General features: G+C 44.8%; 1 long non-coding RNA gene across 2 annotated transcripts in view; it reads right to left on the bottom strand.

The window, feature by feature from the left end:
- Positions 1-318: 318 nt before the first annotated feature.
- The window catches only part of LOC112108115, a 56,183-nt gene continuing 37,657 nt past the window's right edge, over positions 319-18,844 (bottom strand). The window contains exons 2-5 of one of the 2 annotated variants that reach the window (XR_002908225.1): positions 4,502-4,581; positions 3,983-4,074; positions 2,074-2,146; positions 319-816 (exon numbers count right to left, since the gene is read on the bottom strand). This is a non-coding gene — a long non-coding RNA (uncharacterized LOC112108115). The remainder of the gene's footprint in view (positions 817-2,073; positions 2,147-3,982; positions 4,075-4,501; positions 4,582-18,844) is intronic. The other variant, XR_002908226.1, reaches the window with a different exon arrangement.

Genomic DNA, 18,844 nt, shown 5'->3' on the forward strand with positions numbered 1-18,844 from the left:
ATCTTTATTAACAAGTAAAAATGCAGAGTGGGGCTAATCTAATATTCCCTGTTAGCAGAGACCTGGAGACCGATCGTTCAAATGATTATTAACGGCACAACAAACATGCACATTCATGATTCAGAGTCTCGGCATTAGTGTCGGACAGCTATTCCTGTTACATAAGGAAAGATTAAAGAGGGATGATTAACAGCGGACATTAGCCTCAAACACTAATAGCTTCATTAACCGAGCACTGGGGTTTGAAATCGTATTTCTAAGCTTTGTTTCTAAAAAAACAGAAAAAAAACCCAACACTAACTATGTGGTTTCCACATGCTGCTTTAAATTGCTAAAAGCAAGAATCTTTCTGAACCTTCACGCACAGGGTATTTCAGTGACACACTGTCACTCGTTGGAGGAGAACCCGTTCATCTTAACACATCAAAATCATTTACAAGCAGGATCATCGTGCCATGATAATTCACACACCCAAGCTTAGACCGAGGGGAGCAGCTGCCAAGAAGTCACAGAGTCAGAGGGTGTTTCAAACAAGTCTCCTGAGGGCAGCTGCTTAGAAACAATGTGCCAGCCCAGAAGCGATGCCACCTGCCCAAGCGTGCCATCTTTGACTCTTCCTCGGTAGGCAAGATAGCATGCAGAGAGAGCTGGGACAGATATGTTTGCAGTGGTTCCTTCTTTATGTTCATTGACATCCTCAGTCTTGAGAGGTGCTGAGTACCCTCAACTGGTCCCATTCATGCCAATGGGAGTTCCCGGTGTTCAACACCTTAATGTTCACATACAACGGTTCTCTCGTTCACATGGAAACCATTACTGAAGGAAAACAGATAAGGCAATAAATCGCAGCCATTAACAGAATTTGATTTAATCCTCCCTGCTGTCCAGCCCCCTCCGAGGTGGTGCCACCAGGGGAATTGTCTGCCTACAGTCTGCTTCCTAATTTCATAAATGTAAGATTCATATAAAAATCTCCCTACTGATTTAATACCTGAGAAATCCCGGATGAGCCGATTACTTTAAACCCCTTAAATTCTGTTCCCACCCATGGTCAGGAAGCACTTCTGACCACATCCCTGGCATGGGGGAGGACTTCTCCGTCTATACCCTTCTACACCATGAATACTGCGTGGGGTAGGCTAAAGGTATCCTCTTTCACTCCCTCTTCTTAGAGTTCACGGATTCGCCCCCACAACGGTCTGCGAGAAATTCCCAAACAGCAGTCTAAAGCCACTTGAATTGTAGTGAACAAACTATCTGTTAAGAAAGCAGATAAATTCCTATGGAAGCCAAACAAACTCACGTGGTAGACAGAGCATTCTGCAGTCTAGGACCCCTTAGAATATGTCTACCCTGCAGCTGGGTGGGAACCTCCCAGTCTGGATAGACAGATTCATCCTCGTACACTTAAAATAGCAGCGTGGACATCGCAGCTCAGGCTCAAGAGCCCACCTGACCCCCTAGGCTTACAGCCCGAGCCGTAAGGTCCATGTTGCTATTTTTAGCATGCTATCTCAAGCCCCATTAGCACAAGTCTGTCTGTCCAGGCTGGCAGGCTCACTCTACTGCAGTGTAGACATACCCTTAGAGCCTTCACCAGGGAAGCCCCAGTACTTGGAAGTTGTAGCAAAGAAACTGAGAAGTTTAGCCTTATATGTCTAAAGAAATGCCTTCCAGGCAGCGCCCAAGTCCTAGTCCCTACTGTCAGATGTCTTATCCTTTCCCGCTGGGCTTGTCTACAGAGAGATTAGGGTTAGAAAATGTTAACTAACAGGATTTTTAGGCACAACTTAGTACTCAGTGTAGACAGGGACTCTGGTGTTTAACACTATCAAAGGGTGGTCATTATTAGCACTAAAGGTCCACCCTCGGTTGTATTATGACCAGACATGCCTTTAAACAGGAGGCACGCCTTCTACACTAAAGCTGGAATTTTCAGAAGAGTGTAAGGGATTTAGTGTCCAGCTCTCAGTGAATTTTAGTGTGATTTGAAAATCCTAGCTCAGACATTCAACCTTGTGTCAGTTAACACATGTTCTAACACAATGTAGTTTTGCGCGTGAATTGAGTTACCCATGATTCTTCTCAAAGTACTAGGTGCTGAAACTTGAGAGCCATTCTGTCCCCACTGGATTTTAATGAATACCTGCAATATAGGTGATAAACATTCATGCCTATAAACTTTTAGATGAACAATTCAGCACAATGCAGAAATACAGATACAACTAGAAGTCACCACACCGAGTTAGAACCAAATTTTTCAAGTAGGCTCCTGTAAGATTGTGGGGTGAGAGAGAGACGGCATCTGTTTGCACGAGTCAAACCCAAATTTGCTCACACAGAAGTGCTGATTCTTCCTGAGCAAACAGACAAGCCCCTAAATATTGTGGGCAAGTGTTTAGATGCTGTGTTGAAAACTTGATTCTCAAAAAATCAAGTCAGAAAAAATCCTCCACCATTATTATTTCACTCTTTAAACAAGACCAAAATTTACACAGCATTGCCCTTACAAGCTTAAATGCTGCAACCTTTTTCTTTGCATGAGGGAAGATTACACGTCCACCCCTATATAACGCTATCCTTGGGAACCGAAAAATCTTACCGTGTTATAGGTGAAACCACGTTATATCAAACTTGCTTTGATCCGCCGGAGTGTGCAGCCCCCCCCCGAGCACTGCTTTATCGTGTTATATCCGAACTCGTGTTATATCGGGTCGCGGTATATCGGGGTAGAGGTGTACTTACAAGGAGCCTCTACTGTGATCTGATTCTGATTTAGAGAAATGACAAAATTCATGGCAAGTCCTGGAATCTGTTTCCACAACGCTTTATTGCTTCCAAGATGTGGCGTTCATTGCTCCTTGCAATGTACAGAATCATACATTAACAGCATCCCCGTCACACGAGTACTACAAAATTTCCACTTTCACCCACTATGTGCTGTTGTTATTAGAGTGCCAAGTGACATATCAATTTACACAGAAGCCTCCAGCTCATTTTGCTGGGTAAATATAGTCTTGTGAGCAAAATGAATTTATCCCCCGTTTTTCAACCAACATGCCTTAATTTCCAATTAGTGCAGTGCACAGGGCACTGTTACGGCACATGCATTTAGTATGATTAGCCATTGCATCGGCGGTAGGGAGAAGAATAAATTAAAGCATTGGTTACGCGCTTGCAAAATTATGCTCACTTATTCTTCAACTAGATGTTTCATGCTGTATCTGCTTTTCCTCTCTCAACCTTCCCTCTAGGTGGACTATTAGGTGACTCTCGGGTGAAATAGGATGAAGCCAGTCAATGACAAAACTCCCATTGACTTCAATGAGGTCAGTTTTTCGCCCTTGGAGAGAGATTCGGGCCCCAGTTCCAGTGCTGCAGAGCAGCTGGGAAGCCAGTTTAACTAGCTACCTGGGGATTCCCCCCTGGAAGGTGAATCCGTGGCTGACACAGAGCTTCTACACTGGCTCTAAGCCATTGCCCTTCTAGTCCTTGGCATTGATAGTGTAATCGGGGCATATCTACACACCAGCTGCTTGAATAGCAACTTTGGTCCATGGGCAGCCAGGCATAAGTTACAATAGCCTTTGGGCTGGGAACCAGACTAGTCCCAGGATTGGGAAAGCCGGCTGTGTCCTGCTGCACCCGCCATCTGGTTTTGGATTCTAAAAGTCATCAAGGTGCCCCCAACTCTGAAGTCCAAGGGAGCCGAGGGAGCTCCTCACCTTGGAGGAGTCAGCGCTTAGTGAGATCCTACTGCATCCGGCTCTCCTCAGACCACGGATCCCAAGGATCCTTCTGTTGACATGAGCTACTAGACTCCCACCGGTACCCTACCGCAGTCCAGCTCTAATCACCAGGCCCAACTCCCTCTTTAGGTATGTCTCACCATCTCCCATCTGTATGAAGTGTCTCTTTCTGGCTCACAATACCGTGACTCCCAAGCTGACCAAAAAGCATTTATGTGATGGGTTCTTTATACCTTTCTAATCCAGGCTCAAATTCATTATCTAGTATCATGAGAGAAAACCCCGCCTTTCATGTCAATATGGATGCAATGCAGCCAAGAAAGCCCTGTTAAAAGAAAAAGAAAAGAAAAAAAGCAGGGGTGGGGGGCTTTTTTAATCCTTTTCTCCTACACCATTTTAAACAGGATGAGCATGAAAGTGTAAGTGGACACACATGGAACCAGAGAGAAAATCAGGTTGATGCTTCATACTAGTAAAGGTTCAAAAATAATCTTACTGCAATTCACAGTTAAACTGACTCATTCACTGGAATGCCCGTAGCATTATCAAGATGTGAATAGGAACACGAACACCAATGTCCATCTATCAAGGAAGGGGCAATAAACGACGGCTAATTGTCCTTTTAATTTTTGCTTCTGTGTTTAGAAATGCTTTGTAAATATTTTCCCTTAGGCAAACGATTCAATCCATAAATGGAGAAGTTAAAATCAAAATATACTGTGTGCCTGCCCTCTTTGACATAATATACCAACCTCATTTATTCCAGTCTGATCCTTCCCTCTCTGACTGAGAGTTATGTTCTCAGGGTATTTTGAAATAAACTAGTACCTTCCTGAAAAACAAAACAAAATGTGTTTATTTTCAAAAATACTGCAACCAACCTCTGGGACTGAGACCACACTTATCAGGCTGGCCAGCAAACAGCCACTGATTATAACAGCTTTGGTTATTGCTGTGCTAGGCTGAATTTGAACTGGCATCCTACGGGCAAGATGCTCCAGAGCACCTTAACAACCCCCTGAGCCACCCCCGCCTCACAAAGTAAAACACAAACAGGTTTGGTAGGTTAATAAGCAGCCTCCAAAAAGTTGCTCTCTTAGGACTTCTCGTTACCCTCCACCCTGTAAGCTACTCTGCTATGGGTGGACAGAGGAGAATTCAGCATTAACAACATGGTTAAGTAATTTTTCTTTCCATCGCTTATCTCCTTTTCATCTCTCACGTCTGCTTTTAATTCCCCTTTCTTGCTAGCTTCCTACATGTTTACTTTCTTCGGGGTCTGTCTAGGCTCCGTATTGGAATTATGCCAGGGTTGATCCCCATTAGGTCAAAAAATGAACTTCCATACCTCCTAGCAAGGGGAGGGTCACCACTCCTAGGTCTAGCTGTTGAATTCCAACTCTACTTATTAAGCTCTACCTAGATTAGAGAGGCCAGGGAGATGTAAAACAGGAACAGCAAGTTTAGTTGCCACATTTCCAAAAGCCACCTAGTTCCAACAATAACAACCTGCTCTTATAAATGGAAAGTCATGGTAGTACAATGCATTCTGGAGAGTTAATACAGCAAACACCAACTGCTGTATTAGGGAATTATTTACAGAGTCCCAGTCTTGTAAGTGTTTCAGTAATTTTGTTTAATGAACCTCAGCCCTCTGAACATTGCAGATAGACACGGCATACCTGTGTCCTCTTAAGCATGTATTTGGTTGGCCATCTGGATGGAAAATGCCAGTATCATTCTAAGGATTAGCAGCGTTTTCAAGAGCTGTTGATACAGTAGATGGGAATTTATACAAGATGTAGCATTGCTGTTTCAGGAATGCTCCCTAAAACCTCTCAGTAAACATCTTAAAGACAGCAATTATCCTCATCGAGCTATGAATCTCTGCAGCATGTCAAAACACTTGCCCTTCCTAATCACAGCCATCCGCCAGTTCTTTAATTATTTAGTGACATGAAGGATGCTAAGATAATCAGAGCATGCAAACACTTACTGTAGCAGGGATTCAGAGAGACTTGGTAAATATGTATTTTAAATATGGAACATGATGGTAGACATTTAAAAAAAAAAATCTTTTGTCTCTTTACTGCCTCCCATTCAGCAAGTTCATGGTTCACCCCAGTAGTCCCCAAACTTTTTCCATCATGCCCCCCCCTTTACCCTTAAGGGAACCTGTCTGTGCCTGTGCCCCCCCCCCCACCACACACACACACACACACACACCACGGTCGGGAGCCACAGTTAGGAGTGGAGCCGGGAGCAGGGCCAGGAGCAGAGAGCCAAGGTAAGGCCGGGAGCGGAGCTGCAGCCAGGGCGGGGAGCAGGGCAGGGGGCATGGCTGCGGCCGGGAGTGGGGCCATGACCGGGGCCAGGAGCAGGACCACAGCTGGGGACCGAGTTGGAACTGGGGGCAGGACCAGACTAGAACTGGGGGCAGAGCACAGATGGGTGGGGTTCCCTCCCTGCATCCCGTGGGTGCACCCCACAGTTTGAGGACCACTGGTTTACCCTATGTGCGCTGAAGGGAGTAAGGGGGTATAAGGGCTATCTGCATGGTGCGGGTGTGGGGTCACTACTCTCCCTCCCATGCAGGTCTGTTGGCAGTAAGTGGGCAGGGGCGAGGCCTTAATTCAACCCCCTCCCCCCCATCACCACCCCCCAGACCAGCTGAGCCAGCACAGCAGGGGAAGTAACATGATACTGGTATAGGCCTGTAGCCGATTGCTCTCACAGGGGCAATCCCACACCAAGAGGGATTTGAGACTCCGATGCCTGGTCTGCACGTAAAAATAGATCCACCTAGCAACTTTGCTCAGGGGTGTGAACAATTCACACCCATGGGCACCACAGTTAAGCCAGTCTAACCCGCAGTGCAGTCACGGAAGGGCTATGGAACAATTCTTCTGTCGACCTAGCTACTGCCCCTTGGGGAGGTGGATTACTTACAGTGATGGAAAAAACCCTTCCATCAAGGCAGGAAGCATCTATGCTACCGGCAGGGTGACCAGATGTCCCGATATTTGGGGTTTTGTCTTATATAGGCACCTATTACCCCCCCATCCCCTGTCCTGATTTTTCACACTTGCTTTCTGGTCACCCTAGCTACCAGCACGGCAACTCCGTGGCTGCAGTGGCCATAGTGTAGACATGGCCTCAGTCACATTTTCCTCCCTCCTGATGCCCTCCTTGCACTGGGGGTGGGGGGGGGGAAGAAAATAAGTACACACCCTTCATATTTTACAGCAATCACCAGAATTCAGCACCAACCCGGAATGTCAAGGCCCAACTTGCTGAAGACATTTTGATTCTAAGGAACTGCAGATTATTCACGATTTTATTACATTGGATCCAGATCTTAATTTCCTAAGCCCACTAAAGCCAGAGAAACTCTTTCCACTGGATCAGGTCCCTGAAGGCTTGCCTTTATAGAATGGTTTGCATCATTTACTGCTCTCAGTTACACTGGTGCAAATCCTAAGTAACACTATGAGACCCAGTTATTTCCACCTCTGTTGCTGAGATTTGGTCCTGTTTGTCAGACTACTCCTTTGGGGGAGATATTGTAATCATTCTCTAATTACATAAACAAGAGACTATTAAACCAGCGTAGCAAAAGTTGTTATAACTATTCACTTAGATACATTTTGCTGTTATATTACTGCATTTAAAGAGTGCTGATACCTAAGAGCTCAACACAATGCACATGGATGCCAGTGGAAGACTTCCTCTTGACTTCAATAGGCATTGGATGCGGTTGCATCATGCCACAGGCAGAGAAAACCCTTGGGTATGGCGAATCGGGGCGACCGCTCCGGGCCCCGCGCTTTGTGGGGCCCTGCACTTCAGTGTGCATGTCGTGCAGGGGGCTCTAGGCTGGCCCAGGGGGGTAGCGTTAGGGGTGCCTGGGAGGCAGCCCAGCCCAGGGGGTGGGGTTAAGGGTTCGGGGGGCCAGGCCGGCCCGGGGTGTTAGCGGGGGGCCTGGTGCCGGCAGCGGGGGTCGGGCCTGCACTCACTGGCAGGAAGTGCGCGTTGTATTTCTTTTTCTTGCTCGGCATCGCAGGGCTTGTGCTCAGTCTCCGGCAGCAGCGACCCCAGCCCGCACCAGCTTCACCCCAGCATCACCCACTGCCACACCAGCAGCCAGCATCCTAGCACCGCCAGAACACACCAGTGCCAGGCTGACCCCATCCATTGCCCTTCTGCCCTGGACTCCTCCCTTTTCCGGGACCCCCCAGCACAGGGGGCCCCATTGCACCTAGCACAGGTGCCACCCTGTGACTCTTCATCATCCCTCACTCCACAGCACTGGTGTCCCCTGCCCACACCAGATTTCACCTATATAAAAAAATGTTAAGGGGGGCCCATACAGGCTGATTTGTCCTGGGCCCTGTTGTAACATTCCCCTTTGGTGTTATACAGCCCGGTGATCTGCTAGGCCACTCCATCCTTGACTTTGGGAGCCAGCCTTACCCTGCTCTGCTGTGAGAACCCCCACTCCTGGGCTGTTCATGCACAGCCTCTGGCATGTAAGCTGCTCCTTGGATTGTGCAACCGAATGACACTAGCCAATAGTTCCGGTCCCAGACACAACCTTAGGAACCTCCGTCTTGCAGTGTCCAGTTATGCCCGCTGGACGCTGCAAGCTCATATGAGTTCGTCAATTTAACAAAGACATTGATAGGTAGCAGGCTTGTTATCTGAAGGGGAGCCTCTAACACGCTTCAAACCAAACAGTGCTTCAAGTAGAATAGACAAAGATTTATTAACTATAAAGATTGACTTATCACTTTAAATCTGATTTTGTCAAATGAAATAAAAGCAAAATGCATTTTAAGCTGATTTTAACGCTTCCAATGCCCTTACAAACTTAGATGCTTCTCACTACAGGCTGGCTGGTTGCTCTTCAGCCAGGCTCTCCCCTTTGATCAGCGCTTCAGTCGCTTGGTGTGGTGTCTTTAGATGTAGGTGGAAGAGAAAGGAAGAGCTGGCAAACGTCTCTTCCTTTTATCATGTCCTCTCCTCCCTCTTGGTTTTGCCCCCTGCCCCTTCAGAGTCAGGTGAGCTTGAGTCTCTCCAAGCACGGTTGAGCAATTCCTCTGGTGTGGCCTCATGCAGGGGAGTCATTGCATTGTAGCTCCCTTGCTGGACAATGGCTGTTGATGGGTTGTTTGACAACCCGCCCGGGCGCTGGTTACTTTCCTTGCTGTTGCCTCTGGGGAGCTAATATCTGGCTGATTCCCCCAGTGCACAGCATGTTTTAGTGACAACCATCCTACACAATTCTCATAACTTCATATGCATTAATGATATACATATCTGGATAGAGAAATGACTTTCAGCAGATCATAATCTTTCCCCTGATATGTATAAAACATGCTTTATAAGGCAAGATCATGATTATATGAAAATGAGGAATACAGCACGCTCCCCCAAGGTATAGAATGTCACACCCGCACCTCCCTAGGGACGGCCCTGGCTACAGGCTTGCATATTAGTTCCTTGCAGTGAAACATGTTATCAGATCAAATCCTATTACAATAGAACTCTGCCTTAGCAATGGTTGACAAGAAAGAGATAGTTTCCTAAAATAACCAAGGTATCTATTGGTGTCACCCACACAAGATTCTCTTTGAGTTCTAGCAAACATTTGTGTTCAAATAAATAATCTCTGGAAAGTTAGACACAACATTTAGGTTTTGTTTAAAATTTTTAAAGTGCATTTTATGAAATTAAAATATTTTTGGATTAAAACAAATGAAAAGAAGTTCTATTATTTTACCCGGTAGTATCAACTGCAATGCGTGGGCTGCACTGTGCAATTGCGAGAGCACTATCATGAGAAACCGACTAGTGACTCACTGACATTTGCTGGTTTGCTTTAAGTATGCACACTTCACACAGCTCTGCTGACTTTTTATTATTGTGATCCAATATTAAAGTTGCCAGTTCCTTTATTTCTTCATTCCCTCATGCTGGTACTCAAGTTGATCACTTGTCTAATTAGTTGTCCTATGTGTCCCCATTAAACTTGGATGGAAATCTAAGGTTTCTTTTGCTTACACATACACATAATGCTCCTAGTGTAATCACTAGGAGTAGAGATTTGTAGATATTAGTCCTGATTATTTTATTGCTAGGAATCTTGAGGGTAGATGTCGTATGGAAATGATGAGGGAGAACTTAAGTACCTGAATGGATACGAAGTGGATTGCTAATAATTACTATCAAGGTGCCCAGACCACAAGTGGAAGTCTTCATTCAAACAGCACTTTTTAGTACAATCAAAATAATAAAGAACTTAAGCAACACGTAATAGCTTTTTGGATCATAGCCGTTACCATGAAAGGGTTAAAGTATAAATTAAAACAAGCAGATTTGCTTTAGAAATCAGGCATGCAAAACAATGTATTCAGAAATTGCTTTGACACATCAGTTTTCTTCATTTGCACAAGCTGAGGCATTTTTTTTTAAATATAGATCCCATCTTCTGTGGCCTCCTAGGCTATGTAAACTCTCACTTGTACTTTACTACTTCTGAAGTGCACAGAAGAAAAATAAATAGGCAAGGGAATCATATCAAATACATGGGGATAAAAGATGTGAGAAGCATAACAAACCTATTTGACGTGAGCTGTCAGAAACGAACAATCACTAAAAGGCAGGGGGTTTGTCATAACTATGTGTGCTCTTTGCCTGCTCTCTTTCTCCCATGTGTTCATATAACTTGAGCTCACGTCAGTTAATGTCTGTTAGACAGTGTCCCTCAGAGACCTTTCTTGGAGATGAACTGTTATCCTAGCTAACCGATACTGTAAGCCTGGAACAATACAAATAATTGAAGAGTACTCTTTGTTTCACAGCAGGTGATGAGAACACACCATAAAATAATAGGTTGTAAAGGTTTCACTTTGATAGAACTTCTAACAAAATTTGTAACGGGAGAATGAGAATCAAACTTTTTTTTAAACAAGCAAGTAGAAAGATTCTTTAGTGCACACATTATTTATCTTGTTGTGGGCCCATTTTTGCAGCCTGCTCTCACATGGAACCATGACAGGACTGGATTAAAGCAGAGGTAACATGATTACCGATTCAGAGCTGTCAGTTAAAAAGAGAAAAGTACTTTTCTAGCCTTCAAGATTAAAAAGAAAATCAGGAAAATGTAACTGGAGTATAACTGACACAGTGACGCCTGCCTGAGTCTGCTGAGAGCCTGAAACTATAGCCCAGAGAAATTAACTACAAGACCTACTGCTCTGGGATTCCCTCAACACCACTCCCGTAGGGGCCTGTGTGTTGCAGAAGAGTGAAGCAGTCACAGCCATGGCCTGCCCATCCAAAAAGACATATTATGGCTACTAGGTTAAGTACTGGGGCTCTCCTGATGCCATCCCCACCTCTCTAAGTGTGGGGAAAGAGGGGACCCTTGCTGCCACCCTTGCTGCCACCCTTAGTGCTGCTAAGGGTAAGAAGGGACCTGCTTCCTAAAGAAGAGGGCTTTGCACCTGCTGACCACTCCCACTGGCATCTACATATGGGCCAGGTGCAGTCTAGCCCTGTCAGGCAAACAAGCAAGGCTGGGCACTTCCTCATCTTGGCTTCTTCTTTCTTGCTAAGGAATATTATGCACAGAATTCAGCCACAGAGCCCTGCAGAGATATGCTGCACACACCAGTAAACTGTGTACACTCATGTGAACTGATGAATTGTGCCCTATGGATCAATTGCAAAAAGAGTGTAGTTACCCAAGTAACTGCTGTATTACATGGGCCACATGAAAATGGAAAGTGCTATACAAATAATTAAAAAAAATAATAATCACTGCTTCTGCAACAGATAATGTCCTATTTTTTTTTAAAAAAGGGTTCTTCCATCTTGCCAGTTTTCAACATTTTATTAATTAGTGATAGGAGGAGATGTGAGGGCACCGTAGATGGAGTGCAGGGGCTGAACCCCTGGAGACAGAAAGAAAGGAAACAAAATGGAATCACTTATTAAAAAACCCAACATCCATAGTGAAGAGCCCAAGAGGTGATGGTCTGCTCCTGTGTGGAAGGCCAGCACAAGGGCTATGTTCCAGCTAGGTCTCACTGAAGCCTTGAGGAGTCCTTTGCATCTGTGTTTATCTAGTTACAAGCTGTGAGGCTTAATGAAATGGGCCAGATCTTGCAGTCCTTATTCTGGTAAAATATCAGTGCAGTTATTGCCTAAGGACTACAACCTACATGTCTTACTTCAGTGTCTCAAACTTCCTTCTTCTCGGTCTTCCTCAAGGTCTTTGTCCTGTGACTACTATTTCTTGCACTCTCTGACCAATGGATGTCCCACATCTCGTCATCTCACATGATCCAACCCTCAGTCAATACTCCATCAGCTTTTTCATGATAGGGACATTGTGACTTGTACTGTTTCATTACATAGCCGGGGGGCATGGATCAGCGTTCACATCGCACTCCCCGTCAGTACCTGGCCCAAGCCGGGGAAGCTAATGATCCAACCAGCAGATCAAATTCGGTGATGAATCCTGGTCACGTGCCACCCGAGGCATGTTGCACATAAGCTAAGAAGATTGCATAGCCTATCAGCTCTCATTTTACCCAGTGTCCACCTGGGCATTGTCATTTCAGCAGTGTGAAGCCGTTGCTTTTCTCCTCATTGGCCAGCATTCCAACCCATATGTCAAGACTGGCCTAATGCACTTTGTTCTTTCGTTTACTTGGCATGTTGTTATCATAGAGAATTCCCATCACACTCTCTATTTGCATCAAGTGCTCTTCATGAGGCTCCTAACATCCGCTTCCACATTCCCATGAATGCTCAATGCTGCACCAAGGTGTCTGGTTTTACTGGCTTCTCATTGTCCCTCTCAACAAAGCATCTCATGTATTTCATCTTTGGTTGCTGACTCAAACCATTTTCTTCTAATGCAGCCGTCCATCATTCTAGATCCTTTTCCAGCTCATATGTATCTTCACGGCACAACATAATGTTATCAGCAAAAAGCATGCTCCATGGAGTCTCTCCTTGAATCTTGTGTCAACGTGTCCATTACAAGCACAAATAGAAATGGGCTTAAGACTGATCCTTCATGAAGGCCTACCCTCACAGTGCAAGTCTCACTGCAGCTGCAACTGCTTCTCACTGCTGTTGTGCTGCCTTCCCACGTTTCTTCATCTTTAGTGCTGTCTGAGGCCTGGTCTACACTACGGGATTAATTCGGATTTAGCAGCGTTAATCCGAATTAACCCTTCACCCGTCCACACTACAGAGCCAGTTAATTCGAATTAAAGGGCCCTTTAAATCGATTTCTGTACTCCACCTCGACGAACGGAGTAGAGCCTAAATCGATTTTGTTAATTCGAATTAGGGTTAGTGTGGCCGCACACCACCGAATTAATGTGGTTAAAAACCGAATTAAGGTGCTTAGTGTGGCCGCGCACAATCGAATTTATACAACCTGTTTCCCAAATTCGAATTATCTAAATTCGGATTAATCCTGTAGTGTAGACATACCCTGAGTCTCCACTGCAGTGATGGGCCTTGTGAGGTTGTTGCCTGTGCACACTTCCCTCAGTGTCCTCACATTCTCTTCATTGAGCAGTTTCTCATAAAACTGCTGCCACCTCGATGATTTTGCTGTCTTCCGCCAGTACTCTTCCGTTTTCGTCTTTGACACACTTCGTAGCCTGATCCTTGCTAATGTGTATATTCCTCATTCCTTCCTTTTAAGCAGTCCTGCATATAGAAGGTTTTAAAAGTGCTTGACCCTTGAGATCTGCAATGGCTTTTTGCTTTTTTTCTTTGCCAGCTTGTATTCCTCATCATTTTCCACTCTTCGTACTTTCTGCCATTGTGTAAACCTTTCCTTCTTATTTGCCTCCTGCACATTGGTGGACCACCACCACCACTTCTTCTTCTTGCCATGAATTTTTCCTCCTTTTGTTTGACCACCGGCAGCATTTGCACTTTCTGTAATATGTTTGGATATTTCCATTGGTGTCAACATGGTCGGTTTGGTCATTGTCCAACCTCCATAGAACCTCATCCTTAAATCTTAGACTCCACAATTTTATCCTTTGTTCCACAGCTCGTCTTTTGTCCCCCCACTAGCCTTTTCACCCAGAAATCCATTACAAACAATCCGTTGCTCTGCAATCTGCTCTCCCAGAATCACTTTAGTGTCTCTCGTGTTATTTAGATCTCGCCTTGTCAGAAAGTAGCCAACCTGGGACCCCGACACCCCTCTGGTAGGTAATTAGTGCTCCTCCCTCTTTATGAAGTATGTATTGGCAACAGTCAAGCCCTGGGCTCTGGCTAACCAAGACATCCACAACAGCTTCATTTCTGGCTCCAAAGCCTCATCCTCCAGGACAGTCGCTGTAGCCCGCACTGTGTTCTGCTGTATGTCCATTGAGATCTGCTCCAATAATCAAGCACTTGGATTGTCAGACTACACTTGTCACTTGGTCCAGTGCTATCTGGAATTCCTCCTTCTCCTCTAGAGTACAGCCAGTCTGTGGCACGTGGCTGTATAGAATATTAAATATGTGGTCTGTGCTCAGTGCTATTCTAACTTTCCTCAGCCAGTCACTCTTCCTTTGGATGTCCGCTACCTTATCCTGTAATGTTTCTGCTACAATTATTCCTGCTCCATTCCTCTTTGCTACTAAGCCATGATACATCATCTTGTAGCCTTCACAGCCTTATGTTTTACAGTTTAAATCCTGGGTAACATTTCACTGAATCATTCCTCCAACCTTTGTCTTCTCTGCAATATTAATACAGACAAGGATGGAGTTCTGCTGCCATCTGCTGTTTTCACAGTGTTGGCCAGCGAGCTGCAAACAAGCAGTTCCACACAAAAATACACTGCAGGTGTGGGCGGAGGCACGTCATTTGTGTCCGTTTTGGGCTAGATTGCATTGAGCCCCGTGTGGGTGTACAACCGGAGTAACCTTCCAGCCCACCTTGTGCCTCTTCTCAGGGTCCAAGCACAATTCTCACTCCTGGAACCCCTAGTGACTGGCCATTAGCACCTCAACAGGGGACATGGTGCAAGGATGGGACCATGGTCCCTGCCTTCCCACCGCTAGGACAGCTGAACTGAGGGGTAAGGAGCAGACTGAAGCAGACTGTGCCTAGTTAAAGGGCATAGCAGATGTCATCACCATGTGCACTCTCCCAGCATCCCTGAAAGCCTGCATCTCCCAAAGCAGCTCCTGCAGCCCATCCAACCCCTTTCCAAAATATGGTTCGCACCTCAGAGCACTCACACTGGCATTCAATTCAGCAGGAGTATTCTGATTAGTGTGTCCCACAGTTCCCCTCTGGCTCAACTCATGTATGTGGGAGTTGATTCTCTTTCGAAGGGTCTCTAATTTTAATGTGTCTGTGGCCCCTTCATTGGTAAACTGGCCTGTAAAATGTAACCATATTGGGTATTAAGGTTTGACTTACTACTACTGGCTTTTAGAATAGTAGACTAAAATGAAGAATTAAAATTAACATAAGCCTCCTTTGTGACAACCTTCTAAACTGAAATCCTGTTCATGAAAATAGTTTTTGACAGAATGGTCAATATTTATGCTGCCAGAAGCTGAATTTTGAGGCTACTTTGGATTATACTTTTGGAAAAGTAAGGTAAGATTAAATCAGAAATAAGATCTCTGCCCAGCAAAACTGTTCCATAGCTTTCTATGTAACATCCTAATAAAGTGGATTCCTGTTTTTATAAGCCATTTATGCATATTGGTTAAATCAATGTTTTCTGAAAAGCATGGCAAGAACCTTTAAATAGATTTCTGCATCTCTCCTACTACACAGTGGCAATCAGAAAGAGACAACACAATAAGTTAATACAGTGTTCATTACCATGAGGCTAACTCTTAGGGCCAAATTCTGGTTGGAGTTCCACCTAAGCATAACATATAAAGGCAAATAATTAATGGCCACGATTTTCAAGAGTGACAAGTGATTTTGGGTGCCCAACTTGATGTCTTAAGGGGTTGGACTTTCAGCGACTGCTGAGTGCCCATCTTCTGAAAATCAGGCGGCCCCTTCAAGGCACCCAAAGGCATTAGTAATTTTGAAAACCATGGCCAATAATGATACACTGTACCCATATTATTATTATTTTCATCCTGGAGCATATTTGCAGACACTGGGATCAGTACAGTGTTGCCATTCATTCCTGTCCATGGGTTGTTCCTCCTTTAAGCCCAGCCTGGTCATGTCCCTGCGTACGATGTCTAATTGGTCTTCCTCTAGGTCTGACTGACCTTTGTTTACATTGTTTTCTTTGGCATCCTCTCATCTATCTTCTGCAGTGTGCTCACCATTATAATCTTTTCTATTGTAGCCACTCCCATGCTCTGATTTCTCTTTCCACTCTCCTTTTAACTTGTTCATTTGTCTTAAAATCATTCCACTTTACATCTGCCATCTTTCAAAGAACTCATCTCTACTGCCTCCGGCCTTCTGAGGTCTGTTTCATTTAATGCAACTGATCAGAAAGTAATATTGTTAGGACACTGATTTGATACATTTTCACTTTGGTACCAAACAATGTTTTTATCAGGCTACAATTTCATCAATTTCTAGGCATCGCTCAGCTACAGGACATCTCCTTTTAATCTCAGCCTTGGTAGAACTATTGGGCTGATCAAGCTGCCTAGGTACACGTAAGATTCTACTTGTTCTAGCACTTCACCATTACTGCATTTCAACGCTTTATCCATTGTCCCTTTTTCAAGATGCAACCACTTTCGTCTTGACATTTATTGTAAGTCTGAGTCAACTACACCAATTTTCCAAGGCAGCAAAGAGTATCACTGTTAATTCTAAAATGCCTGCTGTTGTACAGTGTCATCTGCATAAACGAAGGAACTTAACTGTAGACATTCAGTGTTACACCCTCCAACTCACCTAGCATTCTTAATGTCCAGTTTAAGAGCATGTTGAAAAGCAATGGTGATTCCATGCCCCCTTCTCTTACACCAAACTTTAACTCGAACCAGTAGCTTAATTTTTCACCAATTCTTATGACACTGCAGGATTCTTTGTACATAGCTTTTATAATGGCAATTATTTTATCTGCAACTCCTATGGTTTTGCTACTTTCCATAATGCTTCCCTCAAAATCCAATCAAATGCCCTCGTGAATGCGATTAAAACAACAAACATCTGCATCCACAGAGCACTTTCTATCCAGGGATCTCAAAGCGCTTTGAAAAGACTATGTCTCAGAACAGCCCTGTGAGTGGGAGAAGTATTATCCTCATTCTACAAAGGGAGACTGCGGCAGAGGGAGAATAACTGACAGAGGCTCACAGGAAGTCAGCAACAGACCTAGAAAGAGAATCCAGGATCTCTCATGTATTTATACCCAGGATCCTTTCATGTATTTATACCTGCTCCTGTATTTTCCACTTCATGCATCTGATGAAGTGGGCTGTAGCCCACGAAAGCTTATGCCCAAATAAATGTGTTAGTCTCTAAGGTGCCACAAGGACTCCTCGTTGTTTTTGCTGATACAGACTAACACGGCTACCCCTCTGAAACCAGGATCTCTCGACTCCCAGTCCTGAGCTATGGCAAGAAAACTATCCTTCCTATGATAGGCAGAGAGCACGTAAGCCCCGGTGACCCATTGACGTGCTTAAAGGCTTTTCTGAATTAGGATGCTTTCCTGGGGTGGAGCCATTAGTGCATTCGAAAGAGAGCAAATGTATTGGCATAAAACAATGCATAGCTGCAGAAAAAAAGAAATGGAAGGCTTGAGGAGAGGAGAGGAGAGGAGAGGAGAGGGAGGGGATGATATTGACCCATAAACAGATCATTGCTGACGCAGCCTAGCCAGTACTCTCTGCACAGCAACTGCAAAACAGATTCCCCGTCTACAAGTAAAGAGCAAGTTACACACGTGGCTACGCTGACCTTCTCTTGGAGGAGTTTATACAGCTTTCTTGTAGCACATGGTTAGCCAAATGCCATCCAGAGTTGGGTACTTTTGTACCTGGATGTTCAGGTACTTTTTTGCACCCCAGTGTGGGGGAAGACACAGATTTCCTTCTCCCTCGCCTCATCCCCTGCCCTACCCCCACCCCCCCACCTCCCACACACAACAAAAAGTGGGGATGAAAGAGCATTTCCGGAGCATAAACATTCAGCTGCGATGACTCAGGGCCTGAAGTGCCCCATTGTCTGTTCAAGATGTCCAGTTTAACTTCAGCCCCAATATGAAGATTGTAACTCACAAGAGTACTGATCTGAACATGAAGATCCCCCTGTTGTTTTGACAGAGCCTCATTCACCCACTTCCCACATTACACTCTGTATAAGAATCATTTGTACTGTCATTCAAAAGTTATTCTGACATTCACCCTCTGCCTTGAGCACACTCACCGTCCCTAAAGAGAGGGCTCATCATACCGGAGACATTCTCTACTTATTTATTCAGTTGGTGGGTGGAATTTTATTAAACTGAAAAAACAAAACAAACCTCCCTTAACCCAAAGAGAGAACGAGGGTAGAATATTTTTGGCAATGCCCAGCCATTTTGTTTTTGACTCTCCTCACCAATGGGTGTTGGAGTCAGTGATCTTGGAAACCAGAGGTGCTTTCATACCCACCAGTATAGAGCGTGCAGCTGTTCAGATGGTATTCTGAACATTCAGAGAGGCTGCGAGAGCTAAAAACAGAAACCATGGCTGGTACGAGGCTAAGTGCATTTTCTGACTTAAGTCCAAAGCTAGTTAGAATGCCGTAATGCATCCAAAGGAGACAGTCTCCTGCTTTTAGCTGTCTTGTTCTTTCCTTTACAGTCTGACCCTTTTCTCCTAAGCACAGAGAGAAATGCCCAATACAAGATCTACTGTCATTAATCTGAGATGCATCAGATCTTCACATATGCCTGATATTTCATATATGAAAACAGCTTGCTTAGATGAAGGTTAGGGGGAGACACTTCTCCTTCAGGAATCTCTCAGAGATGGGAGACTCTCTCTCTCTCTCTCTCCACACACACACACACACACACACACACACACTTTTAAAAAGACAACATGTAACACATATATAATGGAACAATTGCT

The sequence above is a fragment of the Terrapene carolina genome, unplaced genomic scaffold (genome assembly GCF_002925995.2).
Source record: "Terrapene carolina triunguis isolate 2854851 unplaced genomic scaffold, T_m_triunguis-2.0 Scaffold629, whole genome shotgun sequence".
Taxonomy (NCBI): domain Eukaryota; kingdom Metazoa; phylum Chordata; order Testudines; family Emydidae; genus Terrapene; species Terrapene triunguis.